The 23782-nt window shown below is 37.9% G+C and overlaps 1 protein-coding gene across 5 annotated transcripts in view; it reads right to left on the bottom strand.

The window, feature by feature from the left end:
- Positions 1-23782, bottom strand: part of skor1b (SKI family transcriptional corepressor 1b) — a 54219-nt gene that overhangs the window by 5874 nt on the left and 24563 nt on the right. For 4 of the 5 annotated variants that reach the window (XR_010895443.1, XM_067389290.1, XM_067389292.1 and 1 more), the window contains exon 1: positions 2418-2517. The exons of the other annotated variant lie outside the window; for it this stretch is intronic. The gene's annotated coding sequence lies outside the window, so the exon portion shown is untranslated. Of the gene's footprint in view, positions 1-2417; positions 2518-23782 lie in introns of those variants that run through there. 5 annotated transcript variants of the gene reach the window in all.

The following is a 23782-nucleotide window of genomic DNA, read 5'->3' as shown; positions in this document are numbered from 1 at the left end:
ATCGTCTTAATGATATTAACTTCGACGTGCTTTTATTGCATCAAAATTCTGGACTTTCTTCGTTTTAGCCCATTTTTAATGTATTTATACGTTTGTTTACAATACTTTTTGTGTGCAATGCAAAAGACCGTTTTGAAAAATGCAAACAAATGCAGTGTCAACACCAGTGATTATAAAGGAAAGAGCAGAAGGAAATGAATCATTGAGCCTTGCCAAAGAGCATAAAGGTGTAAGAAGCTTTAATTGTAATTACTAAAAGATGAGCTTTACGTATAGGCTATAGGATCGTTTTTAAAACCAAGTGAACTATAATTAAGACAGGCTCCTTGTTTTCAATTTCAGTTAAACTTAAAATGCGTTTTTTTTTTTTTTTTTTTCACAAATCGACAAATATAGCTATTTGAATTTATGTCTATCTATTTCAATAGATTTTACATATTTAAAGCCTATGTTTTATTAGGCTACGCATACAGTTTACTTAGAGTATAGCCTATTATTTGGATAAAATTGTGGATAAAGATAGCCTACACACAGTGCATTTCTTTGCGGTTATTTTAGCTTCTGAACAGTTAAAAAAACAATTTACATTGCAGACATTGGACAAATGATCTCACCTTTTTCAGAAGAACGCGAAGAGCCTTTTATATGTGGAGGAAAATGCGTATTCGAAAATGCGTCTTCGACTCCTCTGGATAAATGCGCTGTCCTCTATAGCGCGTTCTGGTAATCAGACGCCTTGGAATCCCGCCGATCTGATATAAAATGTCCACGAGCGTTTGTTTAGCGGTTTTCTTTCAGGCCTATTAGAGCGCGTGGACTTGCATCGTACTCGGCTCTCCCGCGACTACTGTTGAGGTGCGCGCGGAGGGTGACCACATGCTAGTGCGGACCTCAACGACACAACCACTGAAGACATTCGACAGCGCTCAAGTGACAGCTAAACTAATGGCGAGGCACTCCCACTTAGCGCCAGCATATTTACATTAACTATTTGCCTTCGGGACCAATGGGGACGACAGTCAGTGCTGTCATTGAGGCCTGGAGACGTTTAAAGTTCACCACGTGATCTTTTAACACATGAAAGTGATTGCTTGTCTGCCAGTGTGTGCGGGGGCGCGCGTGGCATTTAGGAAGACTTTAGATTAGTCAACCCTAGTCGTATTAATGCTGTATGTAGGCTACGAAAAAGTTTGTTTAATGTGAAATACCAGTTTCTGTGGGAATTACTACGGTGTGTTCTGAGGAAACGTGTTGTTGTTGTAAGTTTTTAATGAAATAAAAGGTTTTTTCAGATTTCTCTACGGTGACTATTATTGTTGTCGCTTGTTAAGTCGCACCAAAACCTAAAAAAATAAGTCCCTTGGATTAAACCTAATGTTTACAAAACAAAAAGGCAGAAAGGATATATAGGCTCAGAAACGGATTCACAACTATTCGATTAAAAACCAGCGTCACACTATAGCGAGATCACACACACAAAAGAAAATCTAGATAAAAGAAATAATTTATTTTATTATGAAATGGAACGTGTTATGGGAATCAAGAAAAAAAAAGGCATATTAAAAGAGTCCATAAACAAAAACGAAAAGGGGGAATGGCCTCGAGGCTTTTCATCTATATTCAGTGTCTGTTTAAAAATAAACTATACTGTTATTGAAAGTGCATGGTGCCGGGGGACTTATAGGCTAAGCAATGATTGTCTCCGGGGGCTATTTGGATCGGTGTGGGTTAGGGGTGTGCTGTTGCCCGCATGTGTTTAAGTTCCCACGGGTTAGTTTAACTTTTAGGAGCAATCATTCTTATGAAGACAAAGCGTAATTCACAACGTTACGCTTTAAACCCAGTTTAAAAGCCGTGTCTGCATTAAATATTTCGGATACAACGCAAAATCGAGTGGATTCCATCTTAAAAGGAGAATGAGATGCTCAAAAAATGACTGCTTATGAAATATTATCACAATACAATAACCTAATAAACTCTTAAATTTCGGCTACAAAATAGGCCCCCTGGAAATGTTTGGCACAAATGACTGTCAAGAAATAGCTAAATCAAATGAAACCACCATATCTTATTTGTAATGCTTTTAAAGCGATACCAGAGTGCATTCCACGATTCAAGTGAAGAGTGAATTTTATCTCTGTTTTTAACCTCGCTAAGTTTAACTGTTCATGATAGTCTCTCTAGAATGCTTGTGATGTGAAAACGAGCGCTTTCTGCAATATTGATAGCGGAGGGAGGTCCTGGGGAGGGAGTTTGGAGTAATGCGACCCAGCCCAGTGCTATTGACTTTCACAGGCAAGAGACTTTCTTTCTCGCCAACAATAATTACCATTTTGGACTGTAATTATTCACTTCTTTTAAATTATTCAGGGACCAAGCTGAATGCCATATTGTTATCCGTTATTTCTTTTACTCACCCATCATGGTTAAATTCAGGGCAGGTACGGGAATCCGACACCTCACACGATATTTAATTTAGCCCTTTTGTTGATCCTTAAGAAATTAGAGACCCCATTCTAGAACAAAGAACACTTAATATGTCAGGCTAATAGACCTACTGATAATGAAATAAAAAACAATGTTAACTGCAAGTTAATAACAATCAAATCAAATAAATCAACAACAATAATAATGACTATATGACTAAATTAATAACAATAATTATTATAGGCTATGATTTCAAATAGAAAATAACTGAGAAGTTCTTGATAGGTTATTAAATGTCATCAACCAGATTTTAAGCGGTTAATGGAAAAGAGATAATTTATTATAGTTTCTCTATACATTTCAATATAAAAGTTGATGTCAGATTCAACGACAGATAGGCGAGCATTATACGCAATTTCGAGTCACCTCCAAAATAGCTAAGATTTGCCTAAATTAGGCATGAAGAATATCAATTACGCATGAATTCTTAAAAGTCAAATAGGCCTAATTAATTACCCTTAGGCTAAATATCAATCTAAAAATATTAAAATATTAGAAATTGAAATGTTCAAATTTATATTTTCTTTTCTAAAAATATCGGAGTAGGTTAATGTTGAAAAAAAGAAAGAAGTAAAAATCCCGAAAAAGCCAAACGCAATATTTCAAGCTTAATTACTATTGGATTGCACGTGCTGGTATATCGACAGATTAGAACAAGAACAAGGAGCAAGCGTGTTGTGTTGTTATAAAGCGGCTGGGAGTTTCCAGTGACCCCTATTCATTCCTGTTAGACAGCTCGTTTGGACAAGTTAATGGCCTTTGAAATAAAAGTGGACAAAATAAAACTTTCTTTAAAAGTTACATTCCAAAACAAATAAATATGAACATTAAATACAATTCGCCTCAGAAATGAGTTTGAGAGTAAACATTATTACTACAAGCTATCAGCATAAAACCATGACCCCAATAAATTTAATTTTAAGGACAAATCAATCCCCTTCTCCTTTATCGATCGCCACACTTGGGCCGCGTTTCAACGCCTTTTTGTTTCACTTCGAAATAGCATTTCGATTAGATCCTTTATTAAGAGCGGATTGCTCCAAAAGGATCTGTGTGGCCAGAAAATTAAATGGTGACATTTTAATTACTGGACATTGATAAAGGCGCCCCGGTAATAGTTGTGTATGAGGACTGGCACGCTGTGTCAACCCAGGTGGACTGAAAAGTGAAGGCTGTGCAGCACAGACTGCACAATACAAACGAGGAAAGGCGCAACAGCTGCACTACAAATGAGAGAATGAAAAGGCTGTGTGCCTGTGAATGGCGAAGCAGTCAGTCAGGGTTAATTTTTAATTTATTTATTAATTATTTAATATATTTATAAGTTGGATGTAAAAGTAGATATTAAATTTACAAATATGCTATATATATATATATGTGTTTCAACATTTCAGTAACCACAGAAATTATTAGTCTGCTAGTTAGGTAAATGTAGCTAGCCGTTTGTTTACATATAGGCCTAACAAAAAAAACGCTAATAGCCGTCTCTATCGGAAGGCTATATCGACAAAAAATAAGTAGGCTGCTGTCATTATTTGCACAAATATCACAAATATATAGGCCTACGACTAATACCTATATATTCTAAAAAAAATTCAAACAGGCCTTTATCAAAATAACAAAAAACTTAGGCCTAAGTTGCGTCTAAAAATCGCTAACAAAAGGTTGGCTCTCCTGAATGTCACTTAACTTAGTAATTCCAACACTATCTCATGACCAATTCATATATTTTAGGAGGTGGATAATAGCCTGGGTAGGTTTAGGCACGGGGTTAGGTAATTCTCACAATGTACACAAGTTCAAGAAAATGAATGGAACATATAAGTGCACACAAAAATAAGTCTATATATGCTGCTTGGTCTCTGTCCTCCACTGTGTCTATAAGGGTCAGGGTAGGGTCATCTGATGATGTAGTGAGGCTGCCCATTTGTGACTGGCAGCTACGGTAATTTTACTTGTCAACTCAGAAAATTAGGTACAAAACAAACAAGGCTTTTAAAACGAACTTGTCACTCTTGGTTCCCTTGACACAGGGTCACTGTGCTTAGACTCCACTAGAAGATTTTAAATTGCAGAGACTAAAAAAAACAAAAAAAACAGCAAGGTTAATAGTATCTACTTGCTTCACTAATTGGGTTGGTCAATCATTGACAGTATCAAAACAGAAATAAACAAAATAGTAGTCTAAATGAAGAATTGAGTGGTGTCATTCTTAAAAGTAGGCAAATGTGTTGATTTATGAACATTAAATCAGACTAATTTTTGTGACATAAGAGTTGATTAAAAGCTTTCTGGATAGAAAACTGAACATTTTAAACATTTTTACACTTTAAATTTTTTTTTTTCATTATTTGTTAACATTTTTTCTTTTCTCAAATCAACTTCAATAATTAATATGGTTTAGATAACATAATATTTTGAGATTCTGTTGATTAAACCAATCGCCTTCATTGTATTAACGAAATTTTTTAATTTCAATGAACTTAAAATCAAGGCAACCAGGTAACTTACTTTTTTAAGTTAAACCAACATTTTTTTTTACATGCTCAAAAAAAAAAAAAAAAAAACACAGCCTCTATTATTACACAATGACAGCAAGAAAAAGAGAATGTTATTAAGAGATGAACCAGGAGGGTCATTATGTGGATCATGCTTACCTTTACAAGACTGAAGGAAAGAAAAACTCATTTAAGTGTTCCTACATTAATCACAGCCTGCACATCAAACTGTGATAATCACCTGAACACTCCATTAAAATAAAACTGCCAGCCCTAGGGAAATCTCACCTTACTCTTTAATTGTTTTGAGGCTTTGATCGGCTTTTTAATCCAAGATTAATTTATGCATTTTTAAATAACTCTACATATGATTAATAAGCTTGAAAATTAAAAGGAGTCTGAAGCAATTATAACAAGTGGTTGGTCATCACCTCATTAGATGGTGTTGGGAGATGCAGCGTGTCTGTGCGCGGCAGAGAAAAGCATGTTTGTGTGTGCGTGCGTGTCTGAAAGAGAGAGGCACGTAGATTTACATAAGACTATCCATACTCATATATTACAGACAGGAAGAATAGCTATGCAGCTGTTTATGTGCATTGCATAATGCATTACAGGGTTGTATGAATTATGATATGACATGGACTCGATGAAAGGCGCAAGCAGTGATAAGTGGGGAAATAGGAGAGAGTAGATTGGCAGAATGAGAGTGGTAGCTAAAAGGGTCAGTATAATAATGGGGACTTTACAGATTTACATACTAATAGTTTTATTCCCAAGAAAGTAAAATGCAGCTCAGAGCTCCCAGACTGCCGGCCATGGCCAATTTCAGTTCCACAGCACTGGCTCTATTATTTTGGGAATAATGTCTCTTTTTAACTAATTGTGCTGTGGAGTACCTTCTCCAAGTGTAGATTTACACCAGCCCTTCAAAAGCCATACAATCTGTCAAGGTCAAACGGGAGACCAAAGGAGCTTCGGCCATGTGTGTATGAGTGTCACGCTTGAAAGAAACAGCAGCAGACAGGGATGTTAGGGAAATCTCTGGAGTGTGGTGGAGAGAGAGTATTGAGAGTAAAAGCAGGAGTTCTTTCAAACTGCTAATGTGTAAACAAGACATCACTCCACTCCTTACCTGATGCTCATCTTCTTCCTTAGAAACCTTCCTCAGCAGCTCTCAAACACACACCTGCTGCAAATAACACCACTTTGTCTTACATCTGCTGCTTGCTTTAAAGCACATCACTTTATCTTGCTGTGGGAGGGCCGAGTGTTTGAAACACACTTGTGTCATATTGTAAAATGCGTTTATAACATGCCTTTATCTCACCAGATTTGAATTGATTTTTGAATTTATATCCCGTATAGAAGTGGAAGGCATTATAGAGGTTATCTGCGACGTGCGTATGCGTGTCTGAGTCTGTTCATGACAGCCAAGAGCACAAGAACCCTTTTGTCACAAACGGGGCCTCATCTGTCACTGCGGAGACCTGTTCTCAGGAGAGAAGATGGGAACAAAGGTGCTAAAAGGCAGTGTGACAGTGAGGGCATCCTGAGGAAAGGGGAACCCTTTCACACACAACCACAGCTGTCAATCATTCTTCAAATCACAAACATGCGCACAGCACGCTTTCGCCACACACACGCTAACGTTTAGAGTCCAGATTGACTGACAAAGCTCTTTTATACTTAAAAGAGGCGTTTTACAACAGCTACACTCTTAAAAATAAAGGTTTAAAAAAGGGGGGGGTTTCACAGCAATGCTGTAGAAGATGCATTCTGGGTTCTCCAAAGAACCTTTCAGGGAACAGTTCTTGAGGAATATTGAATATTGCAGTGTTTATTATAAATGGTTTATTTGTGCACATTATTATTTAATTTGCCCATGTAATCTCTTCTCTGATGGTGTTTACCGGTGCAATGGCGGGACAACCTGTCACTCACATGAGATCACAGCAATAGCAAACCACAACCATCCAATCAATTCCTGCCCGGTGGACAAAATCAAGTCCCGCCCTATATTTCTTCTTGTTTGAGAAGCCGTTTAACTCGGATATACGTCACAATAGGGAAGAAAAGACTATAGAAACTATGTTTTCCTTAGAGTGAGAAACAATTTAAAGGTTCACCCAAAGATGGAAATTCTGTCATTAATTACTCACTCTTATGTCATTCTAAACCCGTAACACTTTCGTTCATCTTTGGAACACAAATAAAGATCTTTTTGATGAAATCTGAGAGCTTTCTATCTCTCCATTGACAGCTACACAACTACCAAAAAGTTCATAAAGAGATCGTAAAACTAATCCATATGAATTGAGTGGTTTAGTCCAAATTTTATGAAAAGATTTGATTGCTTTTTTATGAAGAACAGACTAAATTTAGGCTTTTATTCACATATAAACATCAGCAAACATAAACTGAAGCTCAACCGAACCTGGTTGATGCTTGAGAACAAACCTCTTGCGGAAGCTCAAACATGCTGCGTAACACGAGAATGAACCTCATTGGTTCTTGCAGGAGCTCAAACGTGCTGCGTAAAATGAGAATGAACCTCATTGGTTCTTGCAGAAGCTCAAACATGCTACGTAAGACGAGAATGAACCTCATTGGTTCTTGCAGGAGCTCAAACGTGCTGCGTATGAAGAGAATTAATCTCATTGGTTCTTGCAGGAGCTCAAACGTGCTGCGTAACACACAAGAATGAATCTCATTGGTTCTTGCAGAAGCTCAAACGTGCTGCGTAAGACGAGAATGAATCTCATTGGTTCTTGCAGAAGCTCAAACGTGCTGCGTAAGACGAGAATGAATCTCATTGGTTCTTGCAGAAGCTCAAACGTGCTGCGTAAGACGAGAATGAATCTCATTGGTTCTTGCAGGAGCTCAAACGTGCTGCGTAAGAAGAGAATTAATCTCATTGGTTCTTGCAGGAGCTCAAACATGCTGCGTAACACACAAGAATGAATCTCACTGGTTCTTGCAGGAGCTCAAACGTGCTGCGTAACACACAAGAATGAACCTCATTGGTTCTTGCAGGAGCTCAAACATGCTGCGTAAGATGAGAATGAACCTCATTGGTTCTTGCAGAAGCTCAAACATGCTACGTAAGATGAGAATGAACCTCATTGGTTCTTGCAGAAGCTCAAACATGCTACGTAAGACGAGAATGAACCTCATTGGTTCTTGCAGAAGCTCAAACATGCTACGTAAGATGAGAATGAACCTCATTGGTTCTTGCAGAAGCTCAAACATGCTACGTAAGACGAGAATGAACCTCATTGGGTCTTGCAGGAGCTCAAACATGCTACGTAAGACGAGAATGAACCTCATTGGTTCTTGCAGAAGCTCAAACATGCTACGTAAGACGAGAATGAACCTCATTGGTTCTTGCAGAAGCTCAAACATGCTGCGTAAGATGAGAATGAACCTCATTGGTTCTTGCAGAAGCTCAAACATGCTACGTAAGATGAGAATGAACCTCATTGGTTCTTGCAGAAGCTCAAACATGCTACGTAAGATGAGAATGAACCTCATTGGTTCTTGCAGAAGCTCAAACATGCTACGTAAGACGAGAATGAACCTCATTGGTTCTTGCAGAAGCTCAAACATGCTGCGTAAGACGAGAATGAACCTCATTGGTTCTTGCAGGAGCTCAAACGTGCTGCGTAAAATGAGAATGAACCTCATTGGTTCTTGCAGAAGCTCAAACATGCTGCGTAACACGAGAATGAACCTCATTGGTTCTTGCAGGAGCTCAAACGTGCTGCGTAAAATGAGAATGAACCTCATTGGTTCTTGTGGAAGCTCAAACGTGCTGCGTAAAATGAGAATGAACCTCATTGGTTCTTGCACATCAAGCAAACATGCTTGAGCTTCTGTTTATCATATCTGATGTACGTTGATGAATGTTTATATCTGAATAAAAGCCTAAATTTAATCTGTTCATCATATAAAGTGATCATGTCTTCCAAGAAAATTTGAACTAAACTGCTCGATTCATATGTATTAGTTTTACGATCTCAATGGAGGGACAGAAAGCTCTCAGATTTTCATTTCTGTTCCGAAGATGAGCAAAAGTCTTATGGGTTTGGAACGTCATGAGGGTGAGTCATTAATGACAGAATTTTTTGTCAACAATTTTTGGGTGAACTATCCCTTTAATAATCTGAAGAACCTTTTTTCACTGTGAAGAACCTTTTGTGCAATGGAAATGTACCATGGATGTTAAAGATTCTTCATTAAACCATAGATGCCAAAACAGAACCTTTATTTTTAAGAGTGTAGTGTGTAGAAGTTAAAGAGGTGAGAAAGTACCACCTGACCTCATTTCGACCGATTTTTGCAGCCCGCGGAAAATGCTTATTATCTCCCAAAAAGAGCATCACCTCAGAAAGGCAGTTCCATCACCTCAGCGTGTTAGCCAATAGTGCCAATCACAGAACGAGCCTCAGCCTGCGATAATGGGAATTATAGTAATGAAATCCGGCGCCTGGGCCCGTGAGCTGCCTGAGGCGCTGGTATACTATAGCAGGGCATTAACATAAAGATGCGACTTGCTTGTTTTGCAAGGTCTATCAGAGGGATAGTCCACAGAGATAATAACTATTAGTAAAAGGACAGTGCTTTGCTGGATTCCAGCTGTGGAGGCTACATTTCCATACAGATGGAAAGGCTCTAGAGGGGTTATATGTATGCAGAAAGGAGCAACTGTGTGGGGTGATGCCAACGGCTATCTTCACCGAGAGCCTTGATCTGATCTCCATCCTCATCATCTTTCTCCATAGGAGTAGCAGTGAATTAACTCCTATTAGAATAGTAAAAGTTCTGCTAAAAGAGGTTGGATTGAAGATGTGTGTATATTTGGGGCTCTTTAGGGGGCCAATGTCCAAAGTGCTGAATTCAATACTCTCAGAGGTATCAAGTGCAAACAGCTTGAGCGATCTAGGTGTGACCATCTGCTTGACATCTCTAACAGGTTGGAAATGTGAGAACGTGTGCAAGTTTCAGTGGCGAATAAAAAGTCAAAGTTTTCTAACTCATATTAAAGGGATAGTTCACCCATAAATTAAAATACCATCATCATTTACTCACATTAATTTAATCCCAAACGTGTATGACTGTCTATCTTTTGAGGAACACAAAAGAAGAGATTTTGAAGAACTTTTTGTGCAAACAATGAAAGTATATAAGCAACATCAGACCTCATTGACTTTCATTGTATGGACAAAAAACAGACATTTTTCAATCGTTTTCTTTTGCGATTCTCAAAAAACAAAAGAAAAGAAAGTAACACAGGCTTGGAATGACATGGGGGGTTTGTAAATGGTATAACAGTGGTCCATATGTGCTTAGCCATTATTTAGTGTAATCAGTACAAAAACAGTTCATACTAATTGTTCATGAATCACAAAATGCTGACAGTAGCATGTATGGAACTTGAATCTTTTTATCACTTGCCCTGATAAAAGGGTAAAGTGATATGATGAAGAAGAGAGGATGAGATTTTAGGGTATATCCTGTTAGCATTTGATTAATTATGCATGTGAGGGCTACACTATAAATAGCTATGGAGAGATGGGTATTGGTCCTCTAATGACCAGGCCAATGTCATGCTTAAGGCAACCAGTTTGTGTAAATAAGGCCAGCGGTCTACAAACAGCAGATGTTACACATGCACACAATGACCTTCTTTGGTGTCTCACATTCCCTTGATGTCTAAGTTCTAGTAATAAATAAATAATATTTACACCAATCTTTTTTAAACCATACTGTGTCTTAATTCTCTTCTCATTCCACATTCAGTTGAGCAATATTCATCTCTTAACAGGTGAGTAACAGAAACCAATAATGGCAGTATTTAGATTTGCCCTTGATTAAGAGCTTAGAGTAGTCAGAAACCATTATGTCCCTTCTGGGTTATAATCACAGTCTAAATAATGTTTTTTTTCCAGCACCTGAACCCTCTTTGTTACTTGCTGACAATGGATATAAAGTGTGCTACTACAGAGAACAGAAGACAGCCAGACTGACTCCATCAGGAATATTCTATGTTTAGGAGGTATATCCTCAGTAAGTAAGCAGTACTACATAAGTATGAGTGCTGCTGTAGTGAACATCAGAACTTCAATTTTAGACAAAATATTATCAGCTATTTTAATTATATTTCCTCCACCAAAGAAGAACCATTCCAAGACAAAGCAAGATCTTTATAACTTTATAACTCCCAAACAAAAATCACTAGAGGATGTTTCTTTAATATTGTCCAAAGGGATAGTTCATCCAAAATTGGAAATCATTTACTGCTACTAATGACTTTACGCCATGTTGTTACAAACCTGTATGACTTTTGTGGAACACAAAGGAAGATATGTTGAAAAAAAAAAAAAAAAGTCCATACAATGTGAAAAATCAACTAGGTCCAATGTCATCAGAAGAAATAAAGAAACTCATACAGGTTTGGAATGAGGGTGAGTAAATGACAGAATTAGAATTTTTGAGTGACCTATCCATTTAAGTTAAGATCTTCCAAGTTCTAAATGAAATCATCATGGTTACTAAACAGATAACATTAGACCAAGGATGTTTCTGTAATGCAGCCCCAGAATTTCCTTGCAAGTCATTTTCATGAACATGTTAATATAGCTGAAAATAAATTTTCAAAAACATGTCTATGTGAGGCAATGCACACAGGCCTCCATGAACATGCTGCTAATAATCAGTGTTGGGGATAACGCATTACAAGTAATGCAAGTTACATAATCAGATTACTTTTTTTCAAGTAACTAGTAAAGTTACACATCACTTTCAAATTTGCAACAAATATCTGAGTTACTTTTTTCAAATAAGTAACACAAGTTACTTTGTTTTCCCATGTACTGACTGACACCTCTCCTGTCCCCAGGTTGAGAGAAATTGGGAGTAAGTGCAGAGGTGTTGTGCGGTTATTGTAGTTCTAGACTAAATGTGAACATGTATTTAATCATCTCACTTGCACAAAAACAGATTCAGTATTCCTTAAAATTAATAAAAGCAGAGAAATGCAACTCAGAATTACGCCACCCTGCAATATATGTACCGAGTTTGGTGACTGTAGGTAAGAATAACCCGCCAACTTGTGTCAAAAGGTGGTGCTACAGAGACCCTCCTCCCCGCCCATTTCTAAGGCTTTGCCAATGTCTACTGGCTGACCACTCTGATGTGTGTGTCGAGATTCATGCAATTTGAAGCATTCTAAGAGCATCAGAAACTGCCAAAATTTGATGCATTGCCATGGCAACAGTTTTTAAGATATCAAGAAACCTTTCACAGGTTTACATTTGTCGTGTGTTGTCATTATTCTGTAGAAGTTTGAAGCGAATCAGGTAAAAATAAGAGGCCGATTTCAAAGCATTTTGAAAATGACACACTTACTGCTGCCAGTTGGTGGCGCTACAACTTTGACTCGCAATAATATGATCAAATATACTTTATGTACTTAATCTCACTTTATGAACCAATGTCTTTACTGCTGTCCTTTGATGATCCAATTCAAACAAGTAAAAATGACTTCAGATAAATATATATATATATATATATATATATATATATTTTTTTTTATTTATTGCTGAAGTAAGAGAACTTTCTTCTTCTGTGTCTTATTCTTTTGCAATCAAGAATGGCAGCACAGCTGAAAGGTTTAGTTGAGTTGCGCCCTCTACTGTGTTGTCGTAAATTTGAATTTCCTTTTGGTGTGAAAGGGCCTTTACATTTGACAAAAATATAACTATTTTTGTTATTAAAAAACAAACAAGCAAGCCCAGCCAGGTGAGACACAAAAGTAACGCAACACATTACATTCCATAAAAAGTAACTGTGTTACTTAGTTACTTTTACTTAGTTACTTAGTTACTTTTTAAAGAGTAATGCAATTACTCTTTAAAATGCAATTACTCTTTAAAAAGTAATTGCATTACTCTTTCAAAGAGTAATGCGATATTGTAACTCATTACTTTTAAAAGTAACTTTTTCCCAACACTGTTAGTAATTAAAAGAAAATATCTGATCTGAGGTCGCCAAGAGTAAACAACTCACCTTCCAATTCAAAGCAAATTACAATCATGGCAGAGAGAGCTGTTCAATTCAACTGTAGCACATACAGTGAGAATTCACCCGTGACATCAATCTCATTCATGTTACATACAAAAAACAGTCCCGGAGTTGCTGTGAACATAGCAACAATCACAACAACACTGGGGCAATAAGTGCAAGCTATCAACCCTCACATGCGCAATCTAATTGAAGCTCACAGAAACACCTCTTGGCTGCTTTGCCTCAGCCCCAGTAACCTGCCATAATGCATTCGGCCATTTAAATTAACTCACAACGTTTCTCCTCTTTCTTTTTTTTTTAAGGTGAGAGGGGGTGGAAAAGCTGTGGCTGCTCAGATGAGCAATGTATCATTATCCAGAGTCCTGCATCCCCTCCTAACTGCAGCACCGCAGGCTAGGCAGCCTTGCGTGAGCTCCATCTACTGAGCCAGGCAATCTGGCCAGCAGACATGCATGTATTCATAATGGCAGCAGCCTTTCATGTAGCAGAGAGAAAGAGAGAGAGGGATGAAAGCTCTTTTGGAGGACACTAATGCTCATCATTACTAAATGCTACACACATAACAGCTTATCCCACCCACAGAATGTGACTAGTAAATACATATTACTACAGCGGTTCAATTGGATTTAAAGCAAAGAGGCTAAGTGGTAATTACTGTAAAGATGGTTAAATGCAAGATACTTGTAATGTTTCCTCATTATTTTTTGTCTGTGTCATCACAAACAGAAGGAGGAGCGGATAAACGCAGTGACCGATGCTAGACCTACAACATTTTTAAAAAGTTTTTTGGCTGAATATAGTTTGATTACGGACAGTCGTTTCACACATCTCATTTCTTCACATTTACACTGAACTAATCAAATACTGCACTGCAAAAATAAGTTGGTTACACTTTATTTTAAGGTGTCCATGTTAAGTACTGTAATATTAATTAACTACATGTACTTACTAAAGGTTTAGGATTAGGTTTTGGTTTAGTTGCATGTAATTATAATTTATAGTAGTAATTACATGTAACATGTAACAAGGACACTGTAAAATAAAGTGGTAGCAATGATTTTCTTACTTGCCATTTTTTTTGTTCAGTACAATTATCTAAACATTCTTAAATCAAGATACATTTACTTGAGAAGTAAAATGACTTAAGATATTAAGTCTTGTTTTCTGAAAAAATGCATAAAAATTTAGTAAGTTTATGCTTATAACAAGGAAAAATATCTGCCAATGAGGTAAGAATAAACTTAATTCGAAGGGAAAACAAGATTTTTATTAAAACAAGACTTAATATCTTATGTAATTTTTCTTCTCAAGAAAATACATCTTGATTTAGAAATGTTTAGATTTTTTTTTCTTTTTTTTCAAATCCCAAAATGTTCTGTCACAGTAACTCAAATGAAATCCAAATATCAAACACTAAAAAGTTCAATTTTCTCATCTTGCTCAAAAATACATAAAATAATTTCTCTCTCCATCCAGTCCAATGCAAAATATGCTGAGAAATGGAAACCCCTTGTCCATTCTCTATAATACTTTGTTAATGTCAACAAAAATAATTGAAATAAAAATAAAATAATATAAATAAATAAATAAATAAATAAAAATTAATAAGGGATGTACAATATATCGCTACCAAATATTATAAATAATTTGATGACACTGTTAAATCTAATCTTCAACAAATCTCAGAATGAATCTCCATTTTTCATCCTGTACAAATGCATTTTTACAAACTTAACAAAATGTTCAAGAATTGTTTAACATTATCTCCTTAAGTAAAATCATTTAGAGTGAAACCATTCTGTGTGACTCTCACCTCACACGACCAGGCTAATATTTTTCTCTTTTGTCTCTTTTTTCCCCCCGTCTTCGTGCCAGAGAGTAAAAGCTGAACAGGATTATGACAGGAAGCTGTTCAGTGGGATTTAGAGGCTTTTCGTCCTCAGTGGAACTGAGAGTTTTAATTCAGTCCAGACCCATATTAGGCCGCTGGTCAGCTGAATATAGATGCTGAAATAGGTGTTCTCTAGCCAAGGGGGAAAGAGAGGGGCGGCAGCGCAGCGACTGATTTTGAATGATGCCTTTGCCGTCTGAGTAATGAACAGGTCAGAGAGGTCAACCCATTACAAGTGCAGCTACTTAATTATTAATTACACACTTCTATAAAGCAAAGGACAACTTCGCTGTTGTGTGTGTGTGTCGTGTAACCAGGGGCCCCAGAAGAGGATCCCGTAGCAAAAACTTGCACCGGGGCCCCGGATACCCCAGCTATGGCCCTACGTGTAACCCTAAACACACATGCAGTGGGGTCTAAACATCTGAGACCAAAATAAAAATCTGGGATTCAAAGCCTAATAGGATTTTGAAACATTTTAAAATGAGGAATTATTATGATATACAATGAGATATTCAAATTCTGCGCTATTTCTAATTAGCGACATTGATCATTTGACATCTTTCTACAGAAGGTCAGATGATCTTGCTCTTACTGAAGCACAAGATGCTCTTTGGATCATTCTCAAATCATACTGGAGATCAAAACTTGTGAAAATCATGCAGCTTCAGTGCTGCTGTCATTAAAGCAATAGGGCGACATACAAATCACTGAGACATTCTAAAACTTAAAGAATAGAGACACTCTGAAACTGTAAACTAATAGTTTAGAGTAATACCATGTAGAAATGTTTCATGTTCGACAAGAGCTACACGATAAGAGATGGATTTAACTTAATAATTACACGTGGTGACGGAAAACCACACTTGGCTCACACAGTTACTGTATGCAATTAAAATATTATTCATTACCTTTTAAATACAACACTGGTGCCGAAATCCCATTAAATTTGGGATAATTGAGTGTGTTTAATTATCAGCTGTGGCATGAAGTTAGTTTAGGAGAAAGTCAGCGAGAGAGAGAGAGAGAGAAAGAGAGAGAGAGAGAAACACGAGTGAATGGTGACCTAGTTAATGTCAGAAAGATTGTGTTTTAAAAATGACCTTGCTCTTGAAGCTGGGCTCAGAATAACTCAGAATAACTCTTCTCTTAGACACTCAGGGCATATGAGAGTAATAATGTTCAAATGCTGTATCTTTTTCCTCTCACCTAGCAAAATGATGTGCATTGCAAAAATATTATCGTCTCAGGGCAGGCCACGGACTGTCTTTTCTGTAAGTGTTGCACTGCATGAAATGTCGCTGAGTAAAAGCTGTTTTTGGCTCATAACTGAGAATTATTTGTTATGGAGATGACTTATGAGCTGTAAACTAAGCTTTAAGGCAACTGAGGGGTCGACCCAAGAAAGCGGGTCGCAGGACTGTTGGAAAAAACAATGATAAATGCAAATAATAAAATACAACTAACCATGTCATAAAGTAGAATTAACTTTTTAAGGAAGATGAAAACACTTCCTTGTGAAACTCTATGGTATTTCAGCACAACTTCATGTCATATGGAAAAAGCTAACCGATTCAGTTAGACAAGATGCGTGAGATCCTTGAAAAACCTGCAAAAAATACACAACATAAAAGAGAATGACTCAGCTTATGGAGGGACTCGAACCCAGGTCCGCCGGCACGGGAGTCAGGCGCTCTAACAAGGAGGCTAAAGGGCGCAGTCTCTAGCATCAGTCGTTAGAGTGCCTCTTGAGTTCAGGGAAGTGAGGTTTCATACACACAGCTCTTACTAGCCTACGTCTGTTACACTCACCATCCGGGTCACGGCACCAATGTAACCCCTCCTGTTCGAACTGCCCGCTCTAAGTTTGAATCAAATCCGGGTCACGGCACCAAGTGTAACTGGTTTGCCGCCTGCTGTCCTGTGTCTAACTAAACAACGCACAAAACACACATGCAGACAACAGACCAGTCACATTTCCACTAAATAATTGCAAATTGTAGGATCTATATTGGTCCTAAAACAAAACCAGCCGAGAACCACAGCTGCATGTAATGACCAATTCATAAAATCAGCTGTTAGTTTAGCCACAAATGAAAGATTCTACCTTCTTGCTATTTGTCTGCACGTTTGGTCTTGTCTGAAAGTGCCTCGCCATAACCCTCCGGGTAACATGCTGCGTACTGCCCGCCGAGCTCCCCTTCTCTTTAGGCCGGCTGTGCGGTTCTGCCTGGCCTGTCCGGTTCAAGCTCAGAGCAGGATGGCTGGGGGCAGTTGAGTCTGGTGTTACTGAGCGAGATGGAGTCGCTCTGCCTGCAACTCCACCGTGCTTCATTAGGAAACAAAATATAAGCTTTCCACTCCATTACCAATGACTTTAGGAGTGAAAGCACATAAGACGGCGACTCACCTCATCAGCAATGCATTGCAATAAACGCGCAGGCTTGAACAGGCTACAGAGGCAGGGAGAGAGAGAGAGAGAGAGAAAGAGAAAGAGGAGGGAGAGCGGGGGCAGAAAACAGCATTAGCCTACATATGATGTCTTTACAGTGGAACAGCAAGGAAAAATCATTAATGCAATAAAATGTGCCCAGATTAATCAAACGCATCAAACTCTTATGAAAATATCAGAGGGGTAGAAATGTTCTATTACGTCTAATGGTGTCTAATCTAATACAGGCAGTTAAGGGCTTGGGTATTTCTTCATTGTGAAATGCAATTTGGGAAGTTTAAAGGGAGCCAGTGAAGCGTGGGTCTCACACTGCCGACAGGAACATGGGGCATGATGATATATTTTTTTCTCTCTCTCTCTCTCCCCTTTCCTTCAAACTCATAAAAGCTCACTATTAAAGATCCCTGGATGGAGTGCATTTGAAAAGCTGAAGAAAAAAAAGCAGAGAAAAGATGAGAGGCAATATGTAATTAGCATGTCATAATCAAAACGACTCATTCGGACACATTATGATCACAGGGAGGAAATTATTGCATCGCTAGTGGCAATCTGTGGGCATGTGTTAACACCATTTCCATAATGAAAATACACAAATGTTAATAGCCCGCGCCTTGATTTGGAGGGGGAATACGGAAAAGAACGTTAATTTCACACTGCACTTTCACTAGCCCTTAGGTTGTTGGAGAATTGCAGGGTTGAAGAAACACACATATACGCTCAAACCATTCGCAAATGTTGTTTTTCTGATTTCTCTCTTACGACGACGTTCTTCTCAGGCTGAAAAAAAACTCAGCGTCGCTCCCATGCCACACTTTTCCAGAGAGGCCCCACACAAAAATTCTCATTTTCAATTAAAATCTCATTTAATTTGAAGTTGACATGAAACCATAAATGGGAATTAGCATATTCGGGAGCGTGCCAAAGTGAATGTTGTATATTTTACTATAAAAATTGATTTTAGCTCTATCCATTTACTTCAGAATGGCAATGATTGATGAGAACACAGCTTTCTTTCTCAACACAAACAAAAAGTAACAAGTCCTGGCAAGTTTTTTTTTTTATTTTTTTTTTTAGGATTGAACAATTCTTTTTAAATTCACAACAAACAATAATTTGCATGTCCAATGATCATGCTCAAACGGAGTATCAAGGCAACATAAGACAGACAGAGGAAAGAGTACAAATGCAATAACACAATGACATGTTTCCTCAGGGTTAAAAGACACAAAAAATGAGACAACTACTATATCCAATTTGTTTTTTCCTCAAAGAATAGATATGGTTAAATTAACAACATATTACCTTTAAGAAGTCAACGTTTGTGCATGCAAAATCACTCTCTTTCTCTGCCCTTTACTTTGTATAGGCTATGGCTATGTATATATAAAATGTTTATGAATAAAAGTTAAGGAGGACATGTCAAAATCTTCAAAACTTTCGGTAATAATAGTAAAAATAAATTGTAAAGTAAAAATAAAAAAATATAATAAAATATCCACAAAATATTATACATCAGAAAGGAGTCAGAAGACACATAAGTATTATCTGGTGCATTTCCTGCTAAAACATGAATGGTAGACATTAGCGAATAGCGATAAGCACATTTCCTATTAAATTGTCCTTAGCGTGTTTAAAACAAACATAAAAACTGAAAATCAACTGGCCAGCAGAAGACAAGCTGTCCTTTTGCAAACTGCCAATCAAATCTTGGGCTACTGAGGAATAAAAATGTGCGATTGAGAACGCATGTAACGCACAGAAAACATCTTTCAACAGAGTTATGAAAGAAGGAATGCGGAAACTTTTGTTTTGTCCTGACTCAAACAATCAGAGGACAGGCCTCAGATGTCACAGAGCGCCCTCTCTCCCCCCTTGTGGCACTCTTCAATGCTCTATTTCCTGGACGGGACACAGTAAATTACATGCTCATTTTACAGGGCCTCTTTGACAAAGCTACAATGCATTTATTGATTCATTCTCTAAATCAAATAAGGCTTTACTTCCCCCCCCTGCGTTAATACCTAGAGACCCCCTACCTGACACAATATCCATTCTGCTGCCGGAAAATGAAGTATCAGTCGACGTGGATAATGAATTCATCCTGCATTGCTAAAATAACTCTAATTGCCAACCACATGCCGGAGCAATTGGAAAATAATATTAATGCGCATTTGCTAGGTGTATTATCCATTTGTCCAAGTCAATAAGAACTGTCATTAAAAGCGGCAATAAAACTCACATTTCGCCTGCTTATTTATCTCACAGGGAATTCAAACTTGCATTTAGCACATTTTGCAGACTGATTACTTATCACATTACAATGCTTTTTCATGTTAAAATTCAAATGAGATGTTTCTGGAATGAATGGTACAGTTTAATTTGCATATTTATTATCTTTATGGGTAAGGTTCCAGAGTAGAGTTTGAAAGTAATCATAAAAGCGCATATTTCCTCCTCATCGCATCATTTCTCATCAGCCATATTGGCCCATTTCGACACTTTAGTTCTAATAAATGATTCTTTGCATTATTTTGCGTGCTGCATGTAAAAAGTTATAGATACATTACGTTTACCAACTCTACAATGTGTGTTAAGCTAAAGTTGATCCTGTCTTGGTTCCCTTTCAAATAGCAATCCAAAATAGGCAAATTCAACCTCAAGACCCATCTAATTGACAGACCTTGGAGTTTCTGAAAAAAAAAGAGCGACTACCTGTGATCAACAGCTGCTTTTGAGCCCCTAAGAAGAGAATAAGCTGAGGGAGGACGTTGGGTGCTGAGCAAGGGCATTTGGCTTTGGTCTCCATGGAGATAAGAGTAAAGGAGGACGTAAGATGAGAGAGGGGGAGAGGAAAGCCCTCCGTGTCTCTCTTCACTCTGCCCCATTGTTATCAAAATGACAGTCCTGTGGGTGAAATGAAATCCAGGCAAGTTAGCTCATTCTGGACAGAGGTTAGCACTCCGTTCATCTGTATGGGAATTATGGGCCGGCCTGGTGCCCGCGGCACATGGGTTTAGCTGTGACCTCAGACATGGCCTATCTCAGCAGCGGACAAATTTTTTATCACGCCCACTTTCCGAGGACCCTACCCGAAACCCCAGCCTCTGGCACACACACAGTCACACAGAGTTAAATGCCAAGACACACACACACACACACACTGGGTTTTCTTGTTTTATGGGGACTTTCCATAGACATAATGATATTTACATGCATAAACTTAATATTCTATTCAGTAAACCCCATCACAGAAAACTTTCTGCATTTTTACATTTTCAATAAACATAATTTAGTATGATTTATAAGTTGTTTTCCTCATGGGGACCAAAATGTCACTAACCACTAAGTTCTTTAGCTGTGAAATATTCCCATTCGTACTGTCCCCCATATCACGTCTTTCATGGCAGAACATTTATATGAGTTTGAATGAACATTTTAGTCAAACAAATGCATCAGATCACTATAAAAGGATCTTGCTGAAATGAATGTATCCACACTTTTCTGAATAAAATGCAGTCTTTATACTATGTTGAATATTACTTAGCAGAGAATCAGGCCTCATTACTAAGTGCAACATGTTTTTAATAAAAAAGGGGATTTTTATAGTTATAAATATATGGATATGAAAAAAAATTGGTAACACTTTCTCATCAGCCATGGTGAACACATATTAACTATTAACTATGACTTTTGCCTCAAACTCCTAATTTAGTGCTTATTAATAGTTAGTAAGGTAGTTGTTGTAGCATTTAAGTTTAGGTATTGGGTAGGATTACGAGATGTAGAATAGGGTGATGCAGAATATGGCATTAATATGTGCTTTATAAGTACTAATAAACAGCCTATATTTTAGTAATATTCAAGCAAATAAGCCACTAGTTAAAAGTGAGAATTGTTCCCCATACTGAAGTGTCACCAATTTTTTTCCTCTCTAAAAAAAGAAAAAGTCGAGTGATATGAGAGACATGCAACTATAGGCATATAGCAATGTGGTTGCCTGAGACAATTAATTAAAACTTTAGTGATCATTATACAAACATGTCTAAAATATTATTATACAACACATATAATAAGGAGAAAGGTGCTAGTTGTCACATGGGGATGTTGCACATATCTCAGTTCAGTTAAACAAATACTTTTAATTTAAAATGAATAACTTTTATTCAGCAAAGATGCATTATATTGATCAAACACATTTATAATGTTACTACATATTTCTATTTGAAATAAATGCTGTTCAGTTGAACTTTCAAATTCAAAGAATCCTAAAAAAAAAAAAAAAAATGCCTCAGTTTCCACAAAAATATTTTTTAGAATTTATTATAATATTATAAAGAAATGTTAGTTGAGCACCAAATCAGGATATTAGAATGATTTCTGAAGGATCATGTGACACTGAAGACTGGAGTAATGATGCTGAAAATTCAGCTTTGCCAATAAATACCATTTTAAAATATATTAAAATAAAAACGTTATTTTATATTGTAATAATTTTTCACAGTATTACTGTTTTTGTGTATCTTAATAAAATAAATGTAGCCTTGGGGAGCATATATATATATATATATATATATATATATATATATATATATATATATATATATATACATGGAACAGGAAACGGAACTTCCTGTTCTCAGCTCTTTCATATGTTTCACAAACAACATATGTAAAGGTGTCACTCTTTTCAAACACATCTTCATATTTGTACAGCATATGCAACATCAAAACAATATTGGTATATGCAGATAGCGCGAGCATAACGCTCTCAAAGTTGTATCATACTATGACAAACACTTTCAAACATAAAGAAAAAATGAGGGAGAAGAGGAAAGGCAAAGAGAGAGAGCGAAAGAAACAATCAATCAGAAGGCAATTCGCTGGCGGCTGCATATGCATCAGATCATGTCTCATGTCTTCAAGGATTTTCAGAGCGAATCGTAAAACAAAACTCCATTACCTCCTGCCAGAGCATGCAAATGAATCACACCATGGGGTGAGAGGGAATTAAAGAGCCTTCTCTAATCAATGACAAGCCAGGATGAAACCCTCCCATCCATTCCTCTACTCTCCAGTAACAAAGAAAAGCTTCCCACATCTTCCCTATGTATCCGTCCCTCTGCCACAGGGCACACAAACACACACTGAGCCTCAGATCCTGTGCAACGCTAGTGTCACCTGCCAAACGGGGTGCAGGGACAACATAGCTCAAACCTGACCCCTGACCCCCCCTCCGAAACATTTCAGAATCTGCTGTACTCAAACGTACGTTTACGTCATGTGTGAGTATGTTTGCGCACGGGGGAGGCCGGTCGGTACGCACACAGATGCACAGGGCTGTATAAATGACAGGCTGGGCCCGAGGACGTCTGTTGGCGTTTCCCGCTCCAGCCTGCCTCTCTTCTCTTTTTCCGGTCCTCTCCACCCGCTTCCCACTGCCAGCCTGCTACAGCCTGCAGGTGAGGAGTCTGTGGCGCCATATGGAGCGAGGAAAATTAACAACGAGGAGAAAATCTCCACAGCAGCAGGAGGCCTCTATACCCTCTCACGCTTTGGCTCTCTGCTCTACCTCTCCTCCAAACAAAATTCAAAGATGAGAGAGAGAGAGAGAGAGAGAGAAAAGGAGGGGGGTGATAAAATTAATGGGGTTCAACACTTTAACACAACACCGGCGGCAATATTTGCACAGAATGAAAAAAAAAAACCGAGAGAGAGAGATTTCTTCTTACAGTTCGGTCATATTGTGGTATTATAAATCAGACCCTGGCTTAAGTATTTTACGCCCCTGTTTTATAAATGTACATTAACCCCATTTGCCCCCCTCTACCTCCGGTAGATAGTCCTGAACGCAGGCAGATCATGCTGAGGGAGATTCCATTGTCCCTGGTGTGTCCTCATGTTTGATACCATCATGGAGGAAAAGTCCCCCATGGAGCCTCTCCCGGTCTGGGTCATTGATTACAAAGAGCCTCCTGGTTTTGTCTGACAGATGTGAATCTGTGCTATTTAATTTGGAGCGTTCCCCTCAAAGGGAGACCATTAGCCCATCCAATAGGAGCACAAATAGGATTCCATTAACAACTAGTGTTTCCGTAGAGCCAAGAAATGGGGAAAAAGCTGCACTTTATGCTCCCGGATAGAGGAGGAGGCCATTTGCGTGGGGCGACCTGCATAAAGTGCGTAAACAATGTAAAGCATAATCTGCGTAAAGCACGACGGCGGCGGCCGAGTGACAATCGGACTCTCATCTCAGGGGTACGACTGCCACGTGTTGGTGGTGAGAGTGTCCTTGTTTGGCACCTCAGGAAGGTGGGGTTGCTAGTTAAAATGTTAATAAGTGTGATACAATTTTAATTTAACAGCCTTCTG

The sequence above is a fragment of the Chanodichthys erythropterus genome, chromosome 7, assembly GCF_024489055.1.
Source record: "Chanodichthys erythropterus isolate Z2021 chromosome 7, ASM2448905v1, whole genome shotgun sequence".
NCBI lineage: Eukaryota > Metazoa > Chordata > Actinopteri > Cypriniformes > Xenocyprididae > Chanodichthys > Chanodichthys erythropterus.
The sequence above is the reverse complement of the archived record's forward strand: the minus strand, read 5'-3'. Positions and strand labels throughout refer to the sequence as shown.